The sequence below is a fragment of the Sylvia atricapilla genome, chromosome 6, assembly GCF_009819655.1.
Source record: "Sylvia atricapilla isolate bSylAtr1 chromosome 6, bSylAtr1.pri, whole genome shotgun sequence".
In the NCBI taxonomy this organism is placed as follows: Eukaryota; Metazoa; Chordata; class Aves; order Passeriformes; family Sylviidae; genus Sylvia; species Sylvia atricapilla.
The window spans coordinates 28,634,151-28,658,752 of record NC_089145.1 but is presented as its reverse complement, the minus strand read 5'-3'; the positions used below and the strand labels follow the sequence as shown (position 1 = coordinate 28,658,752).

Below are 24,602 nucleotides of genomic sequence, written 5' to 3'. Positions count from 1 at the left end.
TGACACTTTCAGCTCCCAGCTCCTACTTAACAGTACAACATCCAGTAGGTGTTGTGTCTTCCAAGATCAGCCATGTAGAAATGGCTGACAGAAAGACAGGAATAATTTCAAAAACCTATACATGACTCAAGCACCTAAATTTGGTTTCAAAAATTATTTAGGAGTCTAAGTATCACTTATATTCAGAGCCTTGCCTAGGAATAGTGACTAAATGCCCTCTGAAATACATCACTGCTACCACCAACCTCCTTCTCTGTGGGACAAAACTTCTGTAATTAACACTGTCTACCTTTTGTAATGCCATGATGATTTCTATTGCTAGGCATTCCTCAACACACTCCAGGACCTTGCCATTTCTGCTTAAATTTTTAATTTGATTTTAAGCAGAGGGTGAATTTACTATTATTTATCAAACTAATAGTATGTTATCTCAATGTCTACCAGGGTAGCCTTTGTTTATGCGTTAGGATCTCCAAACTCAGGCTATGTGTTGCAGAATAAAATCTCAGAAATTTGGAACATTTTTCTTCACTGATTTTCATTTGCTTTGACATCAAGTGGAGGTCACAATTATTTTTCTAAAATGAAACAATAATAACCTGATCTTGCAATTCTTTGTCACAGATAAAACTTCCCAGTGGGATCAACAGGAACTTTGCTCACAGCCATGCTGTCTAATAAGATCTTAATATATGTTCATTAACATGAAAAACAGTAACCTAACCATTCTGAAAAATACAGTGAATCATTCTTATGGTCACCCCCCTATTGAGAACTGCTGCAAAAATGCTTTAGAAGAGAATGTAAGCATTAAATTTTAAAACTGATCTTAAGAAAATATTGAGGTAACAGTTTGACACTCAGGTGACAGAGGACAGAAGAGTTAAAACTCACTCTCTAGCTTCAGGTCAACAAGGTTACTTACACAAGGTGCAAGTTCTCCCTCAGATATAGCTACTAAACTCATTCCAAAAACCAGTGGAGGGGAAAAAAACCAATCCTGCCCAGACTGCAGCAGTGACATTGATCTCAGCAGAGCTGACTTTGACAGGAGCCAACCTTCACCATGAGACCCGCCCTGAGCACCAGGCCTCCAGGTGGGATTGCAGCACAACCCTGAGTCACTCCCAGGCAGTCAGGAGGCGTCATGGTGTCACCCCTCTGACACCAGTGTGACAAAACACATCCATCTGGTACAGAGAGGTGTCATTCCAGCACTATCACCGCCCTGGCTCTACGAGACGCCAACAGCAGGAGGCCGCAGCAACAGCAGAAAGTTAGTTGGTACTGGGTGATCATAATTATCCACTACCTCTTTGCTATCAGACATCGTTTTTTCTCACAAGTCTCTGCTTCCAAATTGAATACATGCAAATAAGGGCATTGGCACTGAGGGGACCAGAAAGTGTCCCCTGTCTGGTAGGGTAAGTTCAAAGCAATCAGTCAACGCAAAAGACAGACCAAGCGCTGTGAGCATCACAACACCAGGATGAGCAAGCATTCAACAGTAAGGCTCTGGGAAGACACATAATAGGTATTTTAGCAGAAGGAGCTCCTTCTACAAGAGTTGACAATGGCCACATCTTCTACAAATGCATAAATAGGACCCATAAATAAAAAGATGAGTCTTGAAATACTTCTGAAGACAGTCCAGAGGGTAGTATGGACCATGCTTGTCACAGTTAAAGTCCCTTCCAACCCAAACCACTTTATGGTTCTCTAAGACAATTCTATGATATTTTATAATAGCTGAGTTTCAGAAGACTGATGGTTTGTCTACTGTGTATTTGTATTTGGTATAAAGCTGGCAAGGCTATACTGGTCCCTTACAATATAATTTTTTGTATACAACTTCTCACATGACTCTAAAGCTAAGGATATTTTCAAAAGGAAGTATTTACAAGAAATTAAATCAAGAGGCAACATAACATAGTGATGGCTGATAACATGTAACATCTACATGCCAAGTTCGTAACATCACTGCTCATTAAATACATAACCAAAGGCAACCCCCTAAGTCCCTATTAATTTCTTATTTAGGCAAAATGCCTCTTAAACCATCACAAAAGCCTTTGTATTTGAACTGCAAATAAGATTAGGTTTTCTGGCACCTCCCTCTCCTTCCCCTCTTCCTCCCATCTCCCAAATAAACGAGACATGGGAGTACATCTGTGGCCATACATCCTCTCTCCCCGACTCGAGACTAGCCAGGAAAGGCAGCTGATTAGATCTCAGCTCAGGGTGAGCCCCACTCAGGCGTGGGTGATGCACTGGGGCCAGGCAGAGACGGCTTAAGATGCACTTGGGAAGCATCTGTCCCAGCACAGAGCAGATACAGCACTGCTATCAGCATCATCTCACAGCCCCCCTCCGAAGCCGGGGGAGACAGAAATAAGGCTCAGCTTAATAACATGACTTCACATTCCTCAGTTCCAAAGCACATAAAAGCTTTTTGATTGAACATACAGAGTTTTTTATAACCATGAGCAAAAATTGAAATTATAGCCTTTCTGCCAAAGAACACAAATAACTGAGTTTTCGCAGAGGAGGTATTATACCTAATGCCTACAGTCCTCCCTCCCCCAAAATAAAAGCAGAGCAAAATATTTAATACAAAACAAAGCCTATTTTTCAATTGTCTCCACTGAAACACTATTGAGCCCTTTGCTCATCACTATGAGGGTAGTATCCAGAATGCAAGTTAAGATTTACCTGCAAGCCAAAAGCCACAGCAGTGTAATCAGATTCATTTAGTCTGACAACTACAAATTTCCAACACAGACCAGGCCTTAAACTGTCAGACTGATGGCACATGCCTGCCTATCTGAAACAAGCACAACCAAGAAGCCCAAGCTGACTTTACACAGGTTATGACACAGCAAATAGGTAGTTTACCTCAGTACTACCGCAGCAGCTAGGTTTTATGATGGAAACAGTACCACAACTCATGTCTAGGCCACGACAGATCCCCACAGGTTGGCTCGATGGAAAAGTTATGGCAGAAAGCTGTAGGTGCTTGTTGCTTTTGCACTTCACAGTAAACATGCCAAAGCCCAGAATTAGCTGCCGATGGATTAATCCCCTTGGTGTGTGTTGAAAGCAGCCTTTCTTTTTGCTCGAGATGGTGCAAAAAGCTACCATAAAAAAAGCTACCAGCTCTCTTAGCAAGCCTTTAATATTTACAAGCTGGTGTCTCAACTAATTTGAGCAGTAGCCACCATTCTAGCATGGTAAATGAGTGTTAATTGACATAACAACTCAAGTCTACTAATTCCTTGTAGAAATGCTGCAGTGACGAGATCCAGTTACATTTGGTGACCCCAGGCACTGGCCCCAAGCAGAGTCTGTGTACAGCTAGGAGCAACCTCCAAACACTCAACTCGCCCTGGGGAACCAGTCCATGATGTTTTTTCTGTATTTTAGTATCCATGATGCTCCTGGAAAAGCAGGGGCATAAATAGCTAACCCATAAAGATGCCTGTACTTAATTGTCCCCTTCCAACACCCCACTGACTGCACTTGACCGGCCAGGCGTTTTATTTCCTTGTTCACACCTGACCTGAAAAACATCTGCATAGGATAGAGGGATATACGGATAGCAGAGCTGCAGTTAATGCTCTGTACACAGCTATGTATTGGAGGTGGCAGACACTGCAGAAAACCTCCAGTGGACAGCCACAGCCACACTTTAAGAGTCATCCTTATTTATGGTGTAGGGTAGCACAGCCTCCTTCAGAGCCACGGTGTTTGCTCTTCTGCTCCCCATACACACCCGTGTCTGAGATCGCTCAGCCTGAGAGACAGCAAGAGTTATTCGTTTTCCCCCAGAACCATAGCCCTTTTACGTTCAAAAACCAAAAAGCTAGAATTTAGGCCGACATACAGATTAGCAGTGGGCACCCTCCCACTTAAAAGGCAGAATTATCTCCTCAGATATAGATGAGGGTCTTTTCTTTTCACGAATATTACACAGTCTCACTATTGTTTTTCCAGGACTTTGACGCAGGTAGTTCACGCAGGAGGTAGCAGAGATTTCTGGAGGCCATCTAGTTCAACCCTGTAGCTTAAGTAGGGCCACCTAGAGCCAGTTGCCCAGGACCACATCCAGCTGGCTTTTGAATATATTCAAAACATATTTAAAAATATATTTGAGGATATTCAAACACAATCTCTCTGGTCAACCTGTGCCCATACTCAATCACCCACGCAGTAAGAGAGTAAGAAGCACAGCTCTGAGGTCCAGGCCTGCTTGTGACCACCACATCCCAGTTTTAGTGCACACAGACCCAGAGTAAACTCAACCTGTGTACAAACTGCACCTGAAGCTCACTGCAGTGCCTCGGTGACAACCTAGTGTGCATTTGGCAAGAAGTCAGTGTTGTGACCTTTTAGAAGTCCCTGGGAAGCCTCCATTGCACATTTAGAGGCAGATCTTCAAGGATCAGTCTTTTCAATGCATTTAGAGAAGTTTCTAAACACAGTTAAAGCCTTTAAGTGCCTGTATCCCAGTGCAGGTGAACATCCCATTCTTCCCAGTAGGCATGGCCACAAACTGAGAGGACAGGTTCAGCCACATTCTCCAGACTCTTATTCTCATAATGTGAAAGGCCCAGTGAAGACACTGAAAATCTTCTCTTTTAGGTTTAGGAGGCTAAGGGAAATAAGTAAGTGGAGTTACTTGGTCACCCACTCTGTAGTCCCCCTGCCTCTTCCATGGACTGTAGCTTAAGGAGATCACATGGATCACCTGAAAACACAGGGGGTTGCACCAGGCACTGGCTCTTTGCTGCAGCCTTCAAGGCACTGGTTTTCATCACACTGTCTTGCTGCTTTATAAAGAGTAGTGAAGACCATTTGGGGAGCAGTAGGGGAAGGGGAAAAACATTTCAGCAGTGTGAGGAAAACCTCTTGTCAGGGAAAGACATTTTTTGTACTGCCTGTGGCAGCACACAGGGTGTGTTATTTACTGCTCCTGCTTCATAGACATATTATACTGCTGGTTCAGGTGCCACCATCAGAGTGCAACATATCACCTAGTGACTCACAGCATCCTACAGATGACAGTGGCAACTCTGACATTTCTTTAGCATTCTGGTGGCAGATCTGCAACTGTTACAATTAAAGACTCTAGGATTTGCTGTCGACAGTGCATTTGTGCCACAGAGCCCGTAGTTATTTGCACACAGAGGCGGACTAAATGGTACATAAGGAGAGAAGAGGTGTTGTCGTCATATCTCACCTTTAGATCCAGACCTAGTTAAGAAAAACAAAAGCTTTCTGACAGAAAACACCTATTTGAGGCAAACAAAACAAACCATATGGTGTGCTAGATTTGGTACAACAAGTAGGCAGGCAGGGAGCCCTGCCCTGCCTGGCTCATGGGCTCTTGGGACAGCCACCAGCAAGCCACGCTGAGTGCTAATTCCAGGAGCTGGAGCACACACTGTTCCCATCCTCTGGAACAGCTTCTTTATTTCTTTAGTTCTCCTTCAAGGAAAAAATAAAAATGAAATTTATGACTTTTTTGTCTATATGTAGCAAAAAAGTTTTTACCAAAAATGCCACATCACACACAAGAGAAATTATGAGCCCTACACAAGTCTGTTCAGAAGTGCCCATTCCTGGCTCAGTAAGAAAAAAAATATTTTAAAAGTGAATGGAGGCAGAAGCAGCAAATGGGGAAGTGGGTGACTGGGCAGAAAACCAGGAGGGCAGAGGAGAAGGTGGTTACACTTCAGAAAGCATCTTTACTACTGCAGCAAGAACAACTAGTTGTTGTTTGTCTTATTGGATGGGAAAAACCCTCAGCCTAATTAGCACAGATTTCACTTATTACAGATTTAGCTAGACCAGAGACAGAAGAGTTGCATGGTCCATGCCGCAGGGACTTCCACTGCATTGTTCCCCTTGGGATCATTATTTCCTAGTACTTTGTCCAGCTGAGTTTTAAATTATCCAAGTGATGGCATTTCCACAACTTCCCATAGAGACTCCGCCATGATGTAATTTATCTTGGAGGCTTTAGCCGTCTTCCTTATATTTAGGATGAAATTAAGAAAATTTATGCTGCTAGTTCTCATTATCATGTCCTTGGAGCACTCTCAACCATTCTCCTCCCTGTCTGAGATTTACATGCTTCAGATTCTTGTAAATAGCTGTTCTCCTCCACAGCTTTTCTTTGGCCAAAGCACACAAATTTATTTTAATCTTTATAAATTAGCCCAGGCTGCCCTTTAATCATTTATCTTCATCTCTTCTTGATTCTCCATCTTTGAGTCAATCAGAAGTAGATGGGTATCTAGGAGAGCCATAGCTCAGTGCCTGCTCCCACCAAAACCAGCAACCAATCTGCCCTCTTTGGTGCAGGAAAGCCGTGCCTGGGCAGTGAAAACTTGCCTCTCAGCTCCGCTGTACAGCAGGTTTTCATGAGATACTGGACTGTTACAAAGGTTAAATCAAGATTGATATACAGAAACTCATTGTGTTGCTCACTTTTTAAGGTCTCTCCACCTGTTTGCTGTGTGCCCTCAGCACAGTGGGGCTGGCACAAGGAGCACAGTGCTGACTGCCATGTGTGGAATGAAAGCAGAGATTTCCAGAGTTTCAACCAAAAAGTCAAGGTCTCCAGCTGAGATGAGGGAAATACACTGTAACACGCCCACTGCTTCTGCAGATCTGAGCACAGCAGGAGGCATGAAAAATGCACTGAGCTATGGGTTATCCTCAAAATACCTCCCACTTCACTTGGAAGGTGCCAAAACCTGTAAATTCACCCAATTTGAATACAGTTATCAAATAAGATTCCACACAGCGCCCTTTACTGTAATATATCCCCAAGTCGCTCTTATTGACAATTTAGATATCTTAATCCTTTGGTGTTTTTTCAGCTGCTAATTCTGCAACTGCTTTAAAAAATAAGCCCTTGCATCCACCATGATTAATTCATTCTTCATAAGTCCAGGCTGTTTATTGCTCTTTGTTCATTTATGCTCTAGCTGTTTACAGATTCGCTTTTAATATTAGCTCTGTTATTTGCCAGAGACTCGAGTCATATTTACCATATGGTAATTGCAGAGATGACATGGACAACAAACAGTGGAAGCTGAGCCGTTACGGCAATTACAGTAAGTGGCAGCAGTCTCCAGGCTATCTGCTGCCCCATCTCCATTTCTTCTCTCCCCACCCTCTGACGGCTTTCCCTGTGGGCTGTATAAAGCCATATGCCACTCTGATCTCTATGGCAAAGACAGGCAGAAATTTGTTCTTCACTACAGAATTACCAGACAGGTTGATTCACCTTTTTCCTTTCAGTTTGTGTTCCAACTGCAGGTCTGCCCTCGCTGGCTGGCTGCCCCACTCTGTCCTGCCAAGGGCAGGTAATCTGAAATATTGTCTGGAGCTAGACACTCTCAATATCCACATCTTCTTTCTCACCATTACAGCCTCATTTACTTCCTCCTCTGCCTCATCCATAGTCTCAATGTGCCTCAGATATTCCCCCAAAGGAGTTGCAAAGGACCATATTTCAAAGGGCGGTTAGAAGCTTAATGGAGCAACTCCTTTTAACCCACTTGGACATCTGGAACCCACTGAAATCACAGATTTTCCACTGGACACCTAAACATGGTTCAAAATTCCTGCAGAAAATCAAACAGATGACCATAAGAGGCTACTGCTGTTTTCTCCAAAGAAAGACATGAGTTTATTTCTTGATTCCTACCAAGAGAACCAGGCAGTTTCCATACCCAGATGTCATAGGGCTAATCCAGGAAAGTACATTACTTGGTCCATTAAGAAGATTCAAAAAAAATCAAGATTACTTATATGCGTTTGCCAGCTTGGGAGCAGTGCATACAAGAAAGCACTTTGTTGAAAAGGAGGAGACTTCTCCCCTATCATTTCAAACACACCTGCAACAACACTCTCCCAATTCCCAGCAGTCAGCAAGTCTTAACTTAGATACCAGTCCAGAACATTTGAAAACCGGATGCAGGACATCGTGCATCAGAAGAACTTTCTAGCAACATGTATAATAATCAAACTGCTGTTTATCTCCAAAGTGAAGAAACAGTATTCTCCTGGTATTCAGAGCACTTATTTCACCAGCTTCCTCCCCTCCAAAGGCCTGTTTTTACACAAAATCATCTTAAAAATCAGAACTATCCTTCCAGCCTAGTCAATCTGCATACCATCAGAGGAGGGCTGGCAAGAGAGAAGAGAGACAGATGACTTAGGACCAGATTTTCTCTGGTGTAAATCAGCATAGGGCCAGTGAGTCCAAGTCAGCAGAGCCAGCTTACTCTATTGAAAGAGATGCCTGAGGAACTTTGGCAACATTTCATACAACAGAAACCTCCAAAAGGAAAACTTCATCTATTTCTTCTTCACAACCCACATCACACACAGCAGCTGGGGTACATCTTCCTACTTCCTCCATACAAGTATATTCCTGTCCATCCTACCCTGGTTCCTCCCTCCTCCCAATATTCCATGCTGGCCTCAAATCTGCTACAACTAGTCCTGCCAACAGGAGCAGCAGCTGAGTCATGGGAGATGACCACTTCAGCCAAATGCTGAAACCAGACAAGAGAAGGAGAAAATTCTCCTTCTCCCCACAATCCCAGACTGCAGCACACAAGCCTTGGAGTCCCTCCCCTCTACCATGAGCCCAGTGTCGCCTTGTATCAGCGCGAGAAGTGCCTCATCCTGGAAGTCAAACTACAAGAGTCACTGGTTTAATGTGTGTGCTTGGTAACGTACTCATTCCATGCAGCACTCACTGTATAATCTATTTAAGCCACTAGGGCAAAAAGAGAGGACAGCTTCTCTCCTGCCACTGAGAGGCACAGCTTCCATTATGGATCCTAGTAGTCCCATATCTCCCTCAGTTCTACTCAGCAGTTTGAGTCCCCTTTGGGGACAGCAGAAATTATTTTTTCATCCTTTTCTGCAAAGAGAAGATTAAAACTGAGATGCATTTAACTTGCTTTCAAGTGCAAATCTCTCCTAAGACCCTGCTACAGCAATAAAATTGCAGGGTCCCACTCTTGCTGCAAGATTCAGTGAAAGACTGACTTGAGCAACAGCTGAGGCAGAATAAACAGCCTGTTTTCACACCCTTACTCAACACTCAGTCCCTATCCCTCCTGCCTCAGCCCAGAAAGCCTCTCCTGCCCAGCCATACTTCTATGGTGGTGTCCTGAACCCAGCTCTTACTGTCATTGCTGATGACAGCAGCTCCTGTCATCTGGGAAATCTGTCACAAGTCAAGTTGTGACAGGTTTGCCAAAATAGAAGCTTTGCCAAAACAGAAGCAACAGTCCCCCAACAACAAGTGAGGAGCAATGGGGTAGGAAGTCTGTTATTCCAGGCAGAGCCACCATTAGTGTTGCATTCAGGTCAATGATACAAGCAGGTAAAAGAACAAGCACAAAAGATCTTTGGCAAAATGACGTTCACTTTTCAAGACAAACAAAGCCTTGAAATTAATCCATTTTGCAGTGGGAGTCAAGGAGTAGAAAAATGAACAAAATGGGTACTCAGTGAATCTGAGACCTGTACCAAAACAACCCTCCACTCTGCAGACATAGAAATGGTCCTGGATTATCCCCCGGACCCCTCCTCCCCCAGCATCCTTGTGGTCTTTCTCAAACCCAGCTACCAAGACAATTGCCCCTTCATCTGGGTTGATTGCACCAAGCCCACCATACCTAGTAGCTGTTGGCTCCCATACAAATACTTGCAAATTATGACCAGACCACCTCTTCATGTTCTCTTTTCCACAGTAAGTGGATGAAGTTTCTGGAATACTGCACAACCCAACATAACTCCGAAGTCCCCTCCCTCAGCCTTTGCTGGGAAATTAGCTTTGGTCTGAGGGATAGAGGTGGTCAACCAAGCCAAAAAAAGCTCGATGCTATTAGAACCCTGGGAAGCTAGAAGGCATGGAGTTTTTGAGGAAAGTCAGGAATTGGGACAGTTACTGAGAATCATAAAGAAAAACTATATATTTAAGAAGGAAAAAGCAGAGGCAGGAAAAGGCCACAGCTGGGGAAAGGAGGGGCGTTTGTGACTCACTAGGATGCACAAAGAGCAAAGAGATGGATCTAGACAGGCAGCAGGCAAGCCAGCAGATTTTTGGGAGTGACGTAGGTGCACCAAGTGCAGTGGAGCATCTTCTCACCTTCAGTCTCCTAGTGTGATTCCCCAGAGGGGAGGCAGCTCCATCATGCTCTGAAGGTTAAGCTGTGCCTTCTGCCTGGCACAAGAGCACATTGCAGCCAATGGGTAAAACTGCCTACCTACTTAAAAGCAAACCCCAACACTGCCAGGAGGGACAGGCTTTATTTTTAGCTGGGACACCAGCAGGGTCACTGCTGGTGCTGCATTTCCCCATGGAAGCCAGGGTTTCATGAAGTGTGCTGTGTGTGCAGGGTCACTGCAGGGGAAACATCTGTCAGGTCAGCTTTGGGGAGATGGATTATTTAAGTTAAGAGAAGAGGAAACATTTACTAGAAGAAGTGAACCTGAAACTCCTCTGGAAGGTTAAAAGGAAAAGAAAAAATGAGGCTTAAAGAGTCAGAGTGTGTGGTAATTTATGTGAGGCCAACGTCTAGTCCACCCATCTCCAAAATGCTCATACAGGAGAACACCCCACCGCGATGAACTCCAGCAGCATTCCCTCTGCTTGCTTCTTATGACGAATGCTTTGAACAGCTCATTCCTGTCTAGGGGCTGCCAAAACAAAAGCAGCAGGAAGTCATTACCCCTCATCAGAATCCTTCACAAAGAAAAAGTACAGAGAGACCCACCTTGCCTCACACCTCGAAGACGACAACACTGAGAGCTCCACCTCACTCTGGTCCCTGGGTCCTCACGGGGGCCCCGGTTAGCACCGAGGCCAGCAGCCTCCCCAGGACTCACACTGGCCAAGTTCAGCGCCCATGGCAAGCGCACAGCAGCAGCACAAACTGAGCCTGCCCCGGTCCCATGAGGACAAGGAGGCACGTCCTCCCTTGCTAGGGGGTTTCGTGGGTGCAACCTAATAAAACAGTTGGCACTGTTCCCACTTGCACTGCCAGGGAGTGCAGTCTGTAGGCTTCAACATGGAGAGATTGCTGTTGATGAAGTGCTGAGCGCTAGTGTGAAGCTTTCAAGGGACTTGAAAGAATCGAGAGCAGAGGGGAAGTTCTCATTTTATTCTCTTCTTGAAAAACCTGAGTCCATTTGGCATGTTGCATCTGAGAAATAGCTTGGCCTAGACTCTCTGGGTGCTTTTTTTTAATCAGGATCAACCCCTGTACATGTTCTTGGGACGATTTTATATTAAAAATTATTTTGTCTTTTTTTCCTGCTTTTTGTGCCACTTAATAGCTTAAGAAGTGCTTTGCAGACCCCATCACTCTTAGATTCTTTGCAACTAATTTGCATTCAGTACTATCCATTTCATCAAGCACAGACTTCAAGGCTGAACCAACTCCAAGCCTTAACTGCTGCAGGCAATTCAGGCAGAAGCTTCACAGGTGGAAGCAGGGCTTCTTAAGCCAACCTGAACATTTTCCACCTCTGGTCATTTGTTACCACTCTGCTCTAGCCCTTTTTATTGGCATAACTGTTTGCATGGCTAGGGCATGAATAAGGACCAGGAGGAATCTGTCTGGCAGAAAAGCAAGCAGAACCCACCACCTGGGCACATGTGCCGCTGTGCCAGTATCCTGCAGGGGTGGGAGAGGAGCAGAAACAAGCAGCCAGGGTGGGAAATCTGCAGAAAACAAGGTCCAGATGACAAGTGTGGCAAGTGCATTAGCTGTATGGGCAGAGGCAGGTTTGCCTCTTGCAGCAGTGAATCCTGTAACACCTCCTGGACCATGGAACAGCCTTCTCCTGCAATGCAATGGCAGAGACTCATCTCTGTCTCCATTTTTCCCAACTAACATATGTTCAAGAGTCACTGCATAATCCCAACCAAAACCAGAGAAGAGGATAAAGGTGCTTATTAAGGTAAACTTGAAGCTCAATATTAAGATACTGCTTCCCAACAAGGAAGGCCTCCCTCAAGTTGGTAAACCAAGACATCCACATTTTAATTACCCCAGACTAATTTTTCTGACAGTATGGAGAGCAAAAGGACAGGTTCTTCACAGAGAGCATTATTCCAAATACCCTCACTTGTGCATGGCAGAGGCAGTGCTGCCTTCGCTAATTTGTGCATGGGGAGCTGTGGCTCTGGGGCACTGGTGGATTTCACAGCCTGCCTGGACTCTGGTCACAGACTCTCTCCTAGCACTACTCACATGGAGGGGAGCTAGGACACATCCAGAGTGAGCTGCAGTCTGACTGCAGAGCAAGGTGCAGACATGCTCTAACCCTCCCTGCTTCTGCCCCTACTCTGGGGATGGAAAGCAGCTTTCACCAGCATGCAACATATGAACACACTGGCAGGGCACCTTGTGTTGTCAGCACTGGAGTCCCACGTTCACTCCTGGATATGTCACCTTCAACACAACCTCGGCAGTCAGATCTAAGTGCCCCCTCGCAGGTACATCCCTGCATCACTACACTTCTTTTGATTAAAACTGTATTCTGTGATGCTGCTGTTTGCTTTGAGACAGCCTCCAAGTACCAGCCTAGGAGAGGGGAGACGAAAGCAATGGCAATGCAGTCTCGTCTGTCTATAGTTCCTAAAACTCTTTGGCACCTCACTGGTTGCAAAACATGCCCAGCAGCATAGGATATTTAGTATTTCTGATTGCTCTTGACCTGGCTGTCTCTGCTGCTGTCCTGAGTTAGGAGGCTTAGGTAAAAAGACAGCAGAGAACAGGAAGGCAGCAAACAGAGCAAGCTCCTTTTTGTAGCCTTGAAATAATCTGCTAGTGAATGGTAACAGAAGCTTCTCCCTAAATCTGAGTGCTCTGGAAGAGCTCCCTGTTTTATTATGATGGAAAATCCTCATTGGAGTGTTTCGTTAGAAAACAAGCTATCATAAAAGAAATGTTAAGAGCCCTAAGCTCCCTTCTCTCCCATGATGTCAACTGTCAGAGACATCAATGACAGCTCAGCTGTGTGATCAAAGGCTCCAGCAAGCAGATTTAAAGACAGAATTACCAGAAAATTGAGAGTTGAAGGAGCATGGGGGCATGATCATCACCTATTTATAAATGTGTCTTATGGGCTGAACTAATTACTTTATGATGCTGTACTGCAGGAACAATGGCACCTGGGTCTCACTGTGACACTGTCAAGATGGGGTGGTGGCGCAAACTTCAGAATGGCATGACACATCCCTGCCACCTCATGCTTTGTTATTCCTGCAAAACCCTGTGACAGAAGTGCCTCATGGGGAGGTTGGGAGACCATCGTGCTGAAATTCATGTGCTCACATCCGTGATGGCCCTCAACCCCAGCTTGCAGGTTAAAGCATTAAGGCAGAGGGGAATAAGAGAAGCCAGCTACAGTCTACACCATGTTAGTCCTCAAGCAGCCCAGAAGCCCACTGAAGCTGCAGGAGACTTGAGGTGGTTCCTGGATCTCATTTTGCAGGTAAGCAGAGACATGACCTGGAGATCCTCTTTAGCCCCAAACCCCATGCAAGCAAAATCATTGGATTCAGGACCATGAGCTCAGCAACACAAGGTGTTTCAAAGGTTCCCCAAGAACAGCTTATCTCCTGTATCTCTCAATGCATGAAACTCTTCAGGACAAAGACTGTAATTTACTAAACATCTGTATGGTGCTTGGAAACATGGGCCCCCAACCAGGCTGATGCCTTTAGGAGTTACCATTATCTAAACAGTAAATCAACAATAGCATTAATCTGTGCCACAATACCTCAACACAGTGGGTGGTGGTAGAGCATCACAACTATCAATTTCCTGGCTTCAGAGACTTTTTTTCCATATTAAGAAGATGTTTCTGTCATTGTAATTTAATTTCCTACACTTTTTTTTTTAAATATAGAATTAGATATTACTGCCTGGTTTATAAAAAAAATTGGCCAGCAATCAAAGCCATCTTTTTAACTGTGAAGCACATGAAAGGCATCTGAAACATGACAGCAACAAAGAACAAGGAACTATTTGTCAATGCCACTTGGTCATTGGGGAAGCTTAGGGGAGGAGACTGATGCTGTTTGTTTAAAACAAGCAAACAAAACCCTGACAGACAGACCATTTATCTGTATGGTGCTTCACTTGAAAATATTGGCGAAGGGAATACATCTTCACTTGGTTTCTAATAAAAATGCTGACACACGCTGTCGTGGCCTTGCCCTGCTTTGAGGATAGAGGATGCCTCTCACAGGAAAGACCCTTTGAAAAAAAGGGATCAGGCACAACACAGCAGCAGGTCAGCCTAGGCCCTTAGTAATCTCTCTACCTGTCCAACCTGCAACACCACACCATCGCCAAGCTCGGACCAGTCTCCTCTGACTTCAAACCCACCAGTTCCAGAGGAAAGCAGCGGAAGCAGGAAGAGTGGATTCACCTGTCAGTACCTCTTTCTTTCCTCCAAGCCAGCCAAGCTGAGCAGCAGTGCCTTGAGTATCCTAGGATTGCCACACAGAACAGGTACCCATGACTCCCAACAGTGTGCTTCAGTCTGACTGGATCAGACAGGGCAGCTCCTGCCCTACACTGGCCCTACAAGAGCTTATGGCGCACAGAACAGTGCACGACACAGGCTGTGCTTGGCACTGCTCCACATGTGCTCTCCTGTACAGGGTGCTGGTGTTGAAGACTGCTTCCCACACTGCCCAGGGCAATGGAAAGGACTATCACACCTGATGAGGGCATCTACCATCCCAGGTGCCCTCCTGTCAGGTGGCAGCTTTGCAGAGCAAGAGCAGGATCTCTGCAAAAACAAGTGCAGTGCAGAGGGGTGTTAGGATGGCTGTATATCTGCCTTCCCTCTCACGCCCTGTAACCCACTAGTTATTGTAACCGTATCCTTACCAAATTCCCAGCCAGGAAGAAAAATACCATTAATGATACAGATGAGACCCGGGGCCTGAAATGTGCCTAGCAGCACACTGAAGGTATGCAAAAGACCAGAAGCCTACTTGCACATCCACTGCCCTCACTTAAGACTTCAGCAGTGGGATTACCACAGTCTGTCCTACCTTGGGCATTTGACCAATGCTTACACGACCCACTTATTAGAGCAGGACTCAGATTTGGCTTTAAGGAAAAGAAACCAGACTGTTGTACTGCACTTCTGCCTAAGGCTCTCTGTACCCATCAGTCCTCTCCTTCTCCACACCAGTTGATACTACACCCTTCTGTTTACAACACGGGGTAGTCAATTTGCCTAATGTTGCACACTCATAGCAGAACTGAGGACTCCTGGGCTGCTCCTGCTCCTCTCCAGCCAGCCCTCAGCAGTAGCTGGAAATGCCTTTTTCCAACATCTCTACTTCTGTTTAGGAAGCAAGTCTCGTTCCAGTTGAACACAGAAGCACGAACGTGAGCACCAAACTTGACTTTCTCAGCTAAACCATGATCAGGGTAAACAAATGCTTCCAACACAAGTGGATGGAGCAGCATTAGGGACTCCCTAGAAATGTTTGTGCCGTGGGGAGAGTGATGCCTCTCCCCACTGCATTGAATCTACAGAGCATCTTTAAGGCCTCTGTGTCTTGTACCCCTCAAAGCCAGCTCTGCTGTCCTGGGCTTCCCACCAGTCTCCCAGGGAGCACGGGATGAGTGCTACTGAATGGGAAGGTGCTACTGCCTGCTACCTAAGTCTTTCAGCCCTGTCATCTCCAAAAATAAAAATAAAAAAACAGCTGAACAAAATCACCCTCTTGCTTTATAAAGAGATCTATGGAATTAAAGGAATAAACATAAGCATGAAGAGAGGGGAGGTAGGTATGTATGTGTAAGGCACCCCTTCTCACCCTGACTGTCCCTCCAGCATTTCTCCCTAAATCTGAAACAGATTTTTAGGGTGAAATCCCCAGAACAAGCCAAGGAACAAGCCAAGAAGTCAGGAACTCAACCCTTAAACTACAGCTCCATTGGAAGGGGCAGAGGGGGAAATGGCCACGGACTCACGTGCTAGAATAACAGCCAAAAAAACCCCAAACCAGCTGCAATGGTTTCATCTCTCACCCAGGGTGATCGATACTTTAGACACAGGTGAAAAAACATAAAGCCCTGAAGCAAGGCTGGGAGAGAGGTAGAGTATAAAACCAGCCCACATTTAGGTCAGCTCTCATGCGTGTGCATGTGTGTGTGTAGTGTTCCTGTCTCCCTGCCATGGGGGGCTGCGGGCCTGCCGGGGGCCCCGTGCCCTATTTAGGGCAGCGCCTGGCGCAGCGGCTATATTTGACACCCGGGGTAAACAAGCCGGCCCCGGCGGACGGAGCGCGACAGCTGCCCAGGACGGCGGCCCCGGCGCCCCAGCCCCACGGCCGGGGATGGCCCGGCCCGGCCTCTCCCGGCGGAAGGGGAAAAAAAATAAAAATTAAAAATAAAAAGGAAATTTAAGGGGGGCGGGGGGAGGGGATGGATTTTAAAAAAGGAAATTTATAGCACTGCATGAGAGCCGCTTCCCCCGCCTGGCAGCCCTGGGCAGAGCCACCCCCCCGGGCTCCCCGGCATCCCTGCGGGCCGCGCCGCGCCGCCGAACCGGGGCACCCCCGCCCGGCGGCGGGAGGGATCCCGGGGCGGCCGCGCGCCGTGCCGCGGGACCGGGCAGCTCCTGCCGCTCCGGCAGGCCCCGGCCCCGCAGCGCCCGGCCCGGCGCCCCCTCCCCGGCGCGCATCCACCCCGCAGCGCCCGCTCCGCGCCGTAGGCAGAGCCCTCCCTCCGCAGCGCACACACACACACGCACCCCCCTCACACACATACACACAAACGGGCACGGAGCCGCCGCGGCGCCGGGAAGACAGCGGGAACGAAGCGAGCTCCCAGCGCCTGGGCAATGCCAATTCCCCCCGCTATCCCGAGAGATGAGCCTGCAAAGAGCTCGCGTCCCCCCAGCCCCCAGCACCCCCCGCTCCACGGCCATTCGCGTGCAAGGCATGGAGCCCCGATTGGCAGCAGGACACCTGCCCGCCAGCCTCGCGTCTCCCACGGAGCGGGGGTTGGCACCCCCTTACTTACCCTTTCTGGCGGCTTTCCTGACTTTTTTTTTGGAGGGTCGGGCTGGGGGGATGGGGAGGGGGGGCTCCACTGGCTCCCCAACACAAATCCTTCCGGTTCCTAAAGGGAGCTCATCGCATCTCCCGGTGATTCACCGACGGTGTGTGCGGGTACGGGGGGGTTCGCCTTTGCATGTCAGTCCAAGTTGCCTCTCTCGCTACAAAACCTGTGCTCCCTTTTGCAGCTGTCAGGGAGAGCGGGGAGGTGCATCTGGAAAAGGGGGTGGGGGTGGAGGTAAAATGTTGATAAATCCACCAGCCTTGATCTTCAGCTCCGTGCGGTGGAGTTTGGGGAGGGAAGGGAGATCTGGCAAAAAAAGGAGGAGGGCGAGGAGGACGGAGATGAATGGGGGTCGAGGGAGAGGGGAAGAGAAAATGGATTGTACCCCAGATTGCCACTGAATCTGCTGGGCTTCCCCCGCTCCCGCGCTCACAGCATCGGGGCTCGGTGCAGGTTTCCTAGCATTACGGTGCACGGCAAAGCGCTGAGCCTGATTTCTGGGAGCCAGAGAGGTTTGCACAACTGCAGCAAGAAGCCAAATCAAAAAGCCAATCTGCGAGCCTCCAAACTCCACGTCACCTATCAGCTGGGAGCGAGCGCTGCAACAGAATTACAAGCCATGCATATTTATTCCTCTGAATCCAGGGGGGGATTTTCGGATCGTTTAAAGCGAAGCACGGTGAAACCAAGGCAAACCCTTTCCAAAATAAATAAAGGCAGAGCACGTCTTGCATGTAACGCGCACATACACCTCTACGAGGTCTCCTTCGGTATATACAGATAGAGATATACACTCACTGAGCGGGGATCACTCCTGTACCATCCAAGTATATTGACTTCACTTTGTGTATTTCAAGCAAGGGAGGGGAAGAACACGGTGGCTGAGCCTCAGAGAAAAAGGTATTGATTGCATATCTGAAATTTAAAGCATCTGCCAAACACTTCTGAGAGATTAAATACTGGCAATATAATTACACAGCCAGAATTAGTCCTGGTATCCATTTGAAGCTGCATGCTTTAGTTTGTGCTTGCAGAAACCACCCAGTAATTTTTTTTAACCAAAGTCAAATAACAAGTTGTGAGACAGCAAGTCGTTTTAAGGTTAAAAATATACACGGCCTCCAAAGTTGCTATTTGACTTTGGCAGCAGACTGCTGGGGGCTGGTTTCCAGGACCATGGTAGAAAGCAGTACATTCATGCCTCACACAAGACACATCATGGTATTTCCACACGTTTGTCTCCCCTTAGGATCTCTTTGTTTTTGCCCCAGCAGCTATGGGCAGACATGTGCCTCCAGGAGATCTACCTTCTGGCATGGCTTCTCACTTCTTTAAAGCCCAGGTACTACAGGGCTACAATCCCTGACACCAGGCTATCCTGCCAAAGAATGGTCTGTTTCATCCTGCAGAGAGAAGCCGTCCCCAGCCTGTTCATCCCCAGTGACTTCCCATACCCCCTAGGGTGATGAAGGCCCAAAAGCTTTCTGGTGAGACCCAAGCACATGTGCAAGTGCAAACCATCCCTGTCAAAAGCAGCTGAATAAACTGCCACTAGAAACCTGAGCCTGAGTCCTGCTCTGGGCAAGAACTTTTACCTCAGCCAGGCACAGGCAGCAGACATACAAAGATGGATGAGGAAAGAGCAGAACAGTTACTGGAAAGGTGACATGTCAGAGGGCTGCCACGGGCTTCATGCTGCCAGAAGTGGGTAAGAAAGTCTACAAATGGGCTGTGGTCCCCTGCAGGACAGCACAGACCACTAAGGCCCTGAAAGTCAGCTGGTACATTCTAGTTATGGCTTCATAATAAGAGCAGTCCCAGGCCCCACAGAAGAAACCCAGAGACCTGGAAGAGCAATTATCCATTCTGGTCGCTGTTATTATTGAGAGCCAGGCATGGGAAGTCCAGGATGGACGGACAGCAGGAGGAGGCCACAAGGGGACAGAGTTGCTGCAAGTAAGTACAAGATCGCAGTACAAAAGATGGTGGCAGAACACCTTGTGGGTCCCACACTCAGCCTTTTATCTCCTCAAATGCCACCTGCCACTCCTGGTGTCCTCAAATAACCCAGCAAAGCAGCTTACCAGGTAGGAACATGGTACAGGATGCACACGAGCCAGGAGACATGGCAAGATCCAACATACACAGAAGTGCCTTACCTCAGGGTGCTGGCCAGCCCTGCACAGGGCTGCAACCCTGAATGATGCTCCTGTGTGATGTCAGGGAGGGGCTTCCCAGTGCTTGGGGAAACACAGGCACATGTGTATGTGTGGCCCATGGCATTTAAGTACCCAGCAGTCTCACCCAAGCTGCAGAAGAACCCTTATTGACATGAACACAAAATCAACAGCACAGCACCAGTGGCTGAAACCCAAGACTGTATGGATGCAGGGACTCTGGCACTGGCCAGTGTCACCGGATCTCCAGGTAGCGACCTCCAAACCTCACACCCCTGCCAGGGAGGACAGCCCCCAAGGGTAGCAGCTCTCCAGTCACCTCCACCAAGCAAAGGAAACCACCCAAGTTGGCACGGGGAAACTCTCCCAACCCACAGCTCATCATCAGGCAGTTCCAAACAACTACTTGTGTTTAAGGCTCAGCAAGAGTGGGTCTGGAGCTGAGGAACTGCAGAACAAAATGCTCGTCAGCAGGAGCAAGCCCTGGAGGCAATACACAAATTTACAGTTGACAATAAGTAAAGACAGACAGAGCTCTTTATGGTACACAGATGTTTCATTTCACCTCATCCCAGTACATAAAATCATGCCTAATACATTTAAGAAACACTCCCAGGCATTTCCCTCTTTCATTCCCTTCCATATGGGCCTGATCTTACGTTAGTCAGCTCAGGTAGAAATTTTTCATCACAAGAGGGAGTATATGAATTTTTTTTATCTCCTTAGTCTGAAATGTATGCTTGCAAAGTACTAACCTGAGATGAAAGCAACCAAACTGTTTATATAAAAATACTATTTAAAATTTTTAAAAGGCCCCCAAAGTTCACAAAAAATCAACCACCTCTTGTTTATATTAGGTTTAACAATTAAAATACAGGGTGTTCAAATTCCTGGGCTGTTTAGCACAATCTCACTAAACAAGCATGGAGTAGTTTTTAGTGACTACCAAGATTGCTTGATGTTCCAAGTGTTACCTCACCTAAGGACCAGAGCTAATGGTTTTAAACTGACAGAGGGCAGATTTAGATAAGATACAAGAAAGAAGTTTTTTACAAAGAAGGGGGTGAAATACTGGCCCAGGTTGCCCAGAGAGATGGTAGGCATACCATCCCCGAAAACATTAAAGGTCAGGTTGGATGGAGCTCTGAGCAACCTGATCTAGTTCAAGATGCCCTTGCTCATTGCAGAGGGCTGGAACTAGACGACCTTTAAAAGACCCCTTCCAACTTAAACTATTGTATGATTCTAACCCAAAAGCAATGCAATTCTACTAAACAGTGGTATATTAAAAGAACGCAAAATAGGTAGGGTTAGAATAGGCCACTGCAGGTCATCTGGTTCAACCTCCCTGCTCACACAGGTCCCCTAGAGCACATTACTCAGGATTGAGTACAGATGGCTTTTGGATATCTCCACAAACTCTCTGGGCAACTGATCCAGTGATCAGTCACCTGCACAGTAAAGAAGTTCTTCATAAAAGTGTGGGGACTTCTCCCATGAAAAATCAGGACCTTGATACTTGTCTCAAACCTGTCTCCAAGCTTTGAGATTTGAAGCAGAGCAAGAAATGGAGGCTTTGCTCTTCCTTTCTTTGTCCGCCTATAACTAGAGAAGATTTTTTTTAACTTAATCCATAGATTCAACATCCCATTACTTCAGCCTTCTGCTGGCAACCATACTGGTAATAAAGATGCTGACAGCAGAATGTACTCAACAGCAGTGCTGTTGTTAAAGACAATGTGCATAACAGGCATTGACTTGCTCTGCCAGGCCAACAGCATCTATTGACATAAAAACCTGTCAGTGTCCTACAAGTTCCAGAGGAAACTCGGAATGTGTTAGCTGAGTCTGAAAGGAACTCTTCTTTCCTCTTCATGCATCAGCTATGCACTTCACACATACAGATAAAAATTTCACATAGTTACCACCCAAAATTCCAGGTGGATAGGGCCATATTATTGTTTTATTATGGCAGACATGATGAGCTGTAGGTTTGGTTCCTCCTTGAAAAATTTCTAGCTGAGCAAGACTTTAGGAATTGCTCCCACTATTGCTGTCCTCCTGCAATCTTTTGACCCTTGGCCTAATGATCAAGAATTAAATTTAGACTAGATATAAGAAAGAAATAAACACCATATCAGCCCTTTTTCCTTGAATACAAGCAGACTGACTGCTTCTGACCTCAAGTTTGTATGAAAGGGCCTGGCACAGCCCCCTTCTCTCATTCAAGATCTGATCTTGGCGATCCTGTGTTACGTTTTAGGCTATTTTTCCATATATTTGCTTTTCCTCCCTCATCAGCTTTCATCAGGTGCCTGCTCACGTTTGTGTCAGAAGGGATCAGATAACGCGACATTTTATTAGTACGATGCATTTGCAGAACCCTGAAATGAAGTTTTAAGTCTGAGAAAAAATTACTTTCTAGGCAAAAGAGGAAAGGAGCCACAATGTAGAAGGAAGTTTCAAGCCTATCCATGATTACAGAGCAAATGAGCCGAGTTCAAATGTAAAATTCTGTTCTTTATTTTTTCCTCCCATGAAAGCCTGTTTTGCAAACATGGCTAGAGCTCTGAATGCCAGTCTGGGGCTTACACACACAACAGTGTGCAAATTCTTATCAAACAAGTCATGGGACACCTGGGACAGTTCATGCACTCTTCATGGGACTTCCCCATAACCAGGGGATGATTCCTCCATAGGTCCTAGCAGGTTGCTAGGTTGCAAGAAGATCCTCTAGTCTCATTGCAGAGCTTGCCAAGAGGTGACATTTGGGGCCAGGGGCCACCTTCCTTAGGTCTGGTTTATAAGGAAGGGCAATTCTTTGTGTGGTCATCTTCACAAATGATTGCAGAGTAATGTAGAGACAAGCCAACACACAGGTGACTGACATGTCCTGGCCTGGGCTTGCCAGGTTTTCTGTGCAAGGGAACACAGACCTAAAGAAACTCTAGGTAGCATTCAAACACCATGCAGAAACCCTCAAAAAAAAAAAAAAAAAAAAAAAAAACCTTACTAAGTACAGCAGCCAGTCACTGGAAGTTCAGGGCAAGTCAAACCCTTGGAAACTTCTGATGAGAAGTGACGTCTTCCAAAGAATCTACCTGACAATGGAAAATGAGGATACACCCCACAACCAGATTTTGATCACCGAGGAATCCAAGACACATGTTAATTGCAAAGTTTTTCATTTTAGCTTTGGCTTAAAAAAACTTGGGTTGATCCATGGTCCATGGATTGATCACTGCAGGTTGCAGAGACATGGACAACTGTAGTGGAGCATACCCTCTGTTCAGGACAAACACCCTGGGGCTCGGCCTGGCAAGCCAGTGTGTCCTGGGGCAGGAAATAAGACTCATTCAAAGGCGATTTTTTCAACATTTTAACTGCCATGCCTGGGTGGTGGTCAGGGAGGCCTTCCCAAGTTGAGGAGCTCTAAGACTTTCCTCATTTTTGGTGTCTTAGAGCAATAGTTTAATCACAACTCTATTACAAGCTAGGTTATATGTTTTCTGAGTTTTGTTTTTTTTTTTTTTTTTCCAGGAAGGACCAATGGGACTCTGGGGCTTACAGCATCAGGCTCTATGCCAGGACAAGGGGCATATTCAAAAAGGCAATTTCAACTGCAGTGACTGCTAATGAGCAACCAGCACCAACACTGCTAGAGATACACTCATTTTCTCAGCTGCAAAACAAGAACATGAGGCTCAGATTACAGTAGTGGATTGGATCTGCTCCTACCCCACTGTCACTGAGGACCAAGGAATATGGCCTCACAGGAAGAGGTTTGGTATGACAGAAGACAGCAACTAATGGTAACATGGCAAGAGGCCTGTAAGAACATCAGCACATTCTGATGGATTCACACACGTGTCTTACAAAGCATAGAAGAGGATTTAGCTCACAAAGTTGTCAATTAATTTAACAGCTTCCCAAAATAATTTTGAATTCAAAAAAATCAATGGGAAAAGTTCATATTTCATTGATTTTGAAACCCAACAAAGACAAAAATCAATTGCACCACCACCACTCTGGTTTCCCTGTTAAACACTGGCACCAAGGTGGTTTTTTTTCTGCTTCCTGCACCACATGCTGGCTAGTTGCATGAAAAGAAAAAAAAACCGTGTTTCTTAAACTAAGCAGGTGCTTCATGGAAAGGACAATTGACAGCGATTCTAGAGCAGTAGCTGGTGCTTCAGCCATGCACTGCACACAGGCTGTTTTTCTTACACCTCTTTCAAACCCTTCCTTCTGCATCCTGTGCCTTCACATTCTGAGTAAGTTACTCCCTGGCCAGCGTGTTTGCTAACAGGTTAAAGCTGTGCTGTAATGAAAAGCATTTGGGGTTATGTTACACTGTGGATAGCACATCAGTAGCAGGAGCATGTAATCCCCTGTATTGGCTTTCACTTCCTAAGGGTCTTCCACAGCAATTCAGACTCTCCTACAGCTGTCCTGTAGCCACCCACCTTCAGAAGCAGTGGGGCTGTGGGTGCTCAGCCTGTGGGCAGCAAGTGCTGGTGTGGCTGAGGGTGCCCCTCCCTTAACCTCACAACAGCTTCTGGCAGGCTGGCAAACAAGGCTTCATGCTATGATTTGTCTACACTTTAAGTATGCAAAATGCCAAAGCTGAGGGTCCCCAGCTTCGGGGGATGTTACCAGACAGCACAGCTAGAGACCTTGATAGCACTGTCCAATGGGGATAACAATAAATGCTGGATAAAGATAAAAATTCTACAATTCCCCCAAGGTCTGTGTGATAATTTTCTTAGCAAAACAGCTGAGATCTACTTAAAATAAAGTCTCCTGTGGAATAGTGTCTCTTCCTTTACAAATCTGGGACAAAGTGGAGAGTGCCAGATTGTCTCTTCCCCCTGAGCAGTTAGAAGAAAGCTGTGCTTCCCTCCAGGAGAATCTGATCCTGGCTTATAAAAACTGGGCGGGGGGGAGGGAAAGGTGTATGTGTGAAAAAGAACTATAAAGTAAATTAAGATCTACTGTTAATGAAAGTTAGCAGTTTAATTAAAGGAGTGAGCAGCTTGTGCATAGAGAGATACATCCGTCTCTAGGATACATGTGGCTTCTGTCCAGACCTGGCAGGATCCAGGAAACACATATGGGACGAGTGCTTCTGGTGCAAAGTCTGACCCCAGACTTCTCTGATGGTAGTGGTAAGACACAGTTTCCCTGGGACAAGGCCTGTCATCATGACACCACACCTCAGCACTGCTACCTCCCTCAGCACTGAAAACTTGACTTTAAATATCTAGTTGTGTTGCAAAATCGT

General features: G+C 46.4%; 1 protein-coding gene across 1 annotated transcript in view; it reads right to left on the bottom strand.

Annotated features, from left to right (window-relative positions):
• Nucleotides 1–17,639, bottom strand: part of SLC8A3 (solute carrier family 8 member A3) — a 111,414-nt gene extending 93,775 nt beyond the window's left edge. The window contains exon 1 of the mRNA XM_066321332.1: nt 17,103–17,639. The gene's annotated coding sequence lies outside the window, so the exon portion shown is untranslated. The remainder of the gene's footprint in view (nt 1–17,102) is intronic.
• Nucleotides 17,640–24,602: the final 6,963 nt, after the last annotated feature.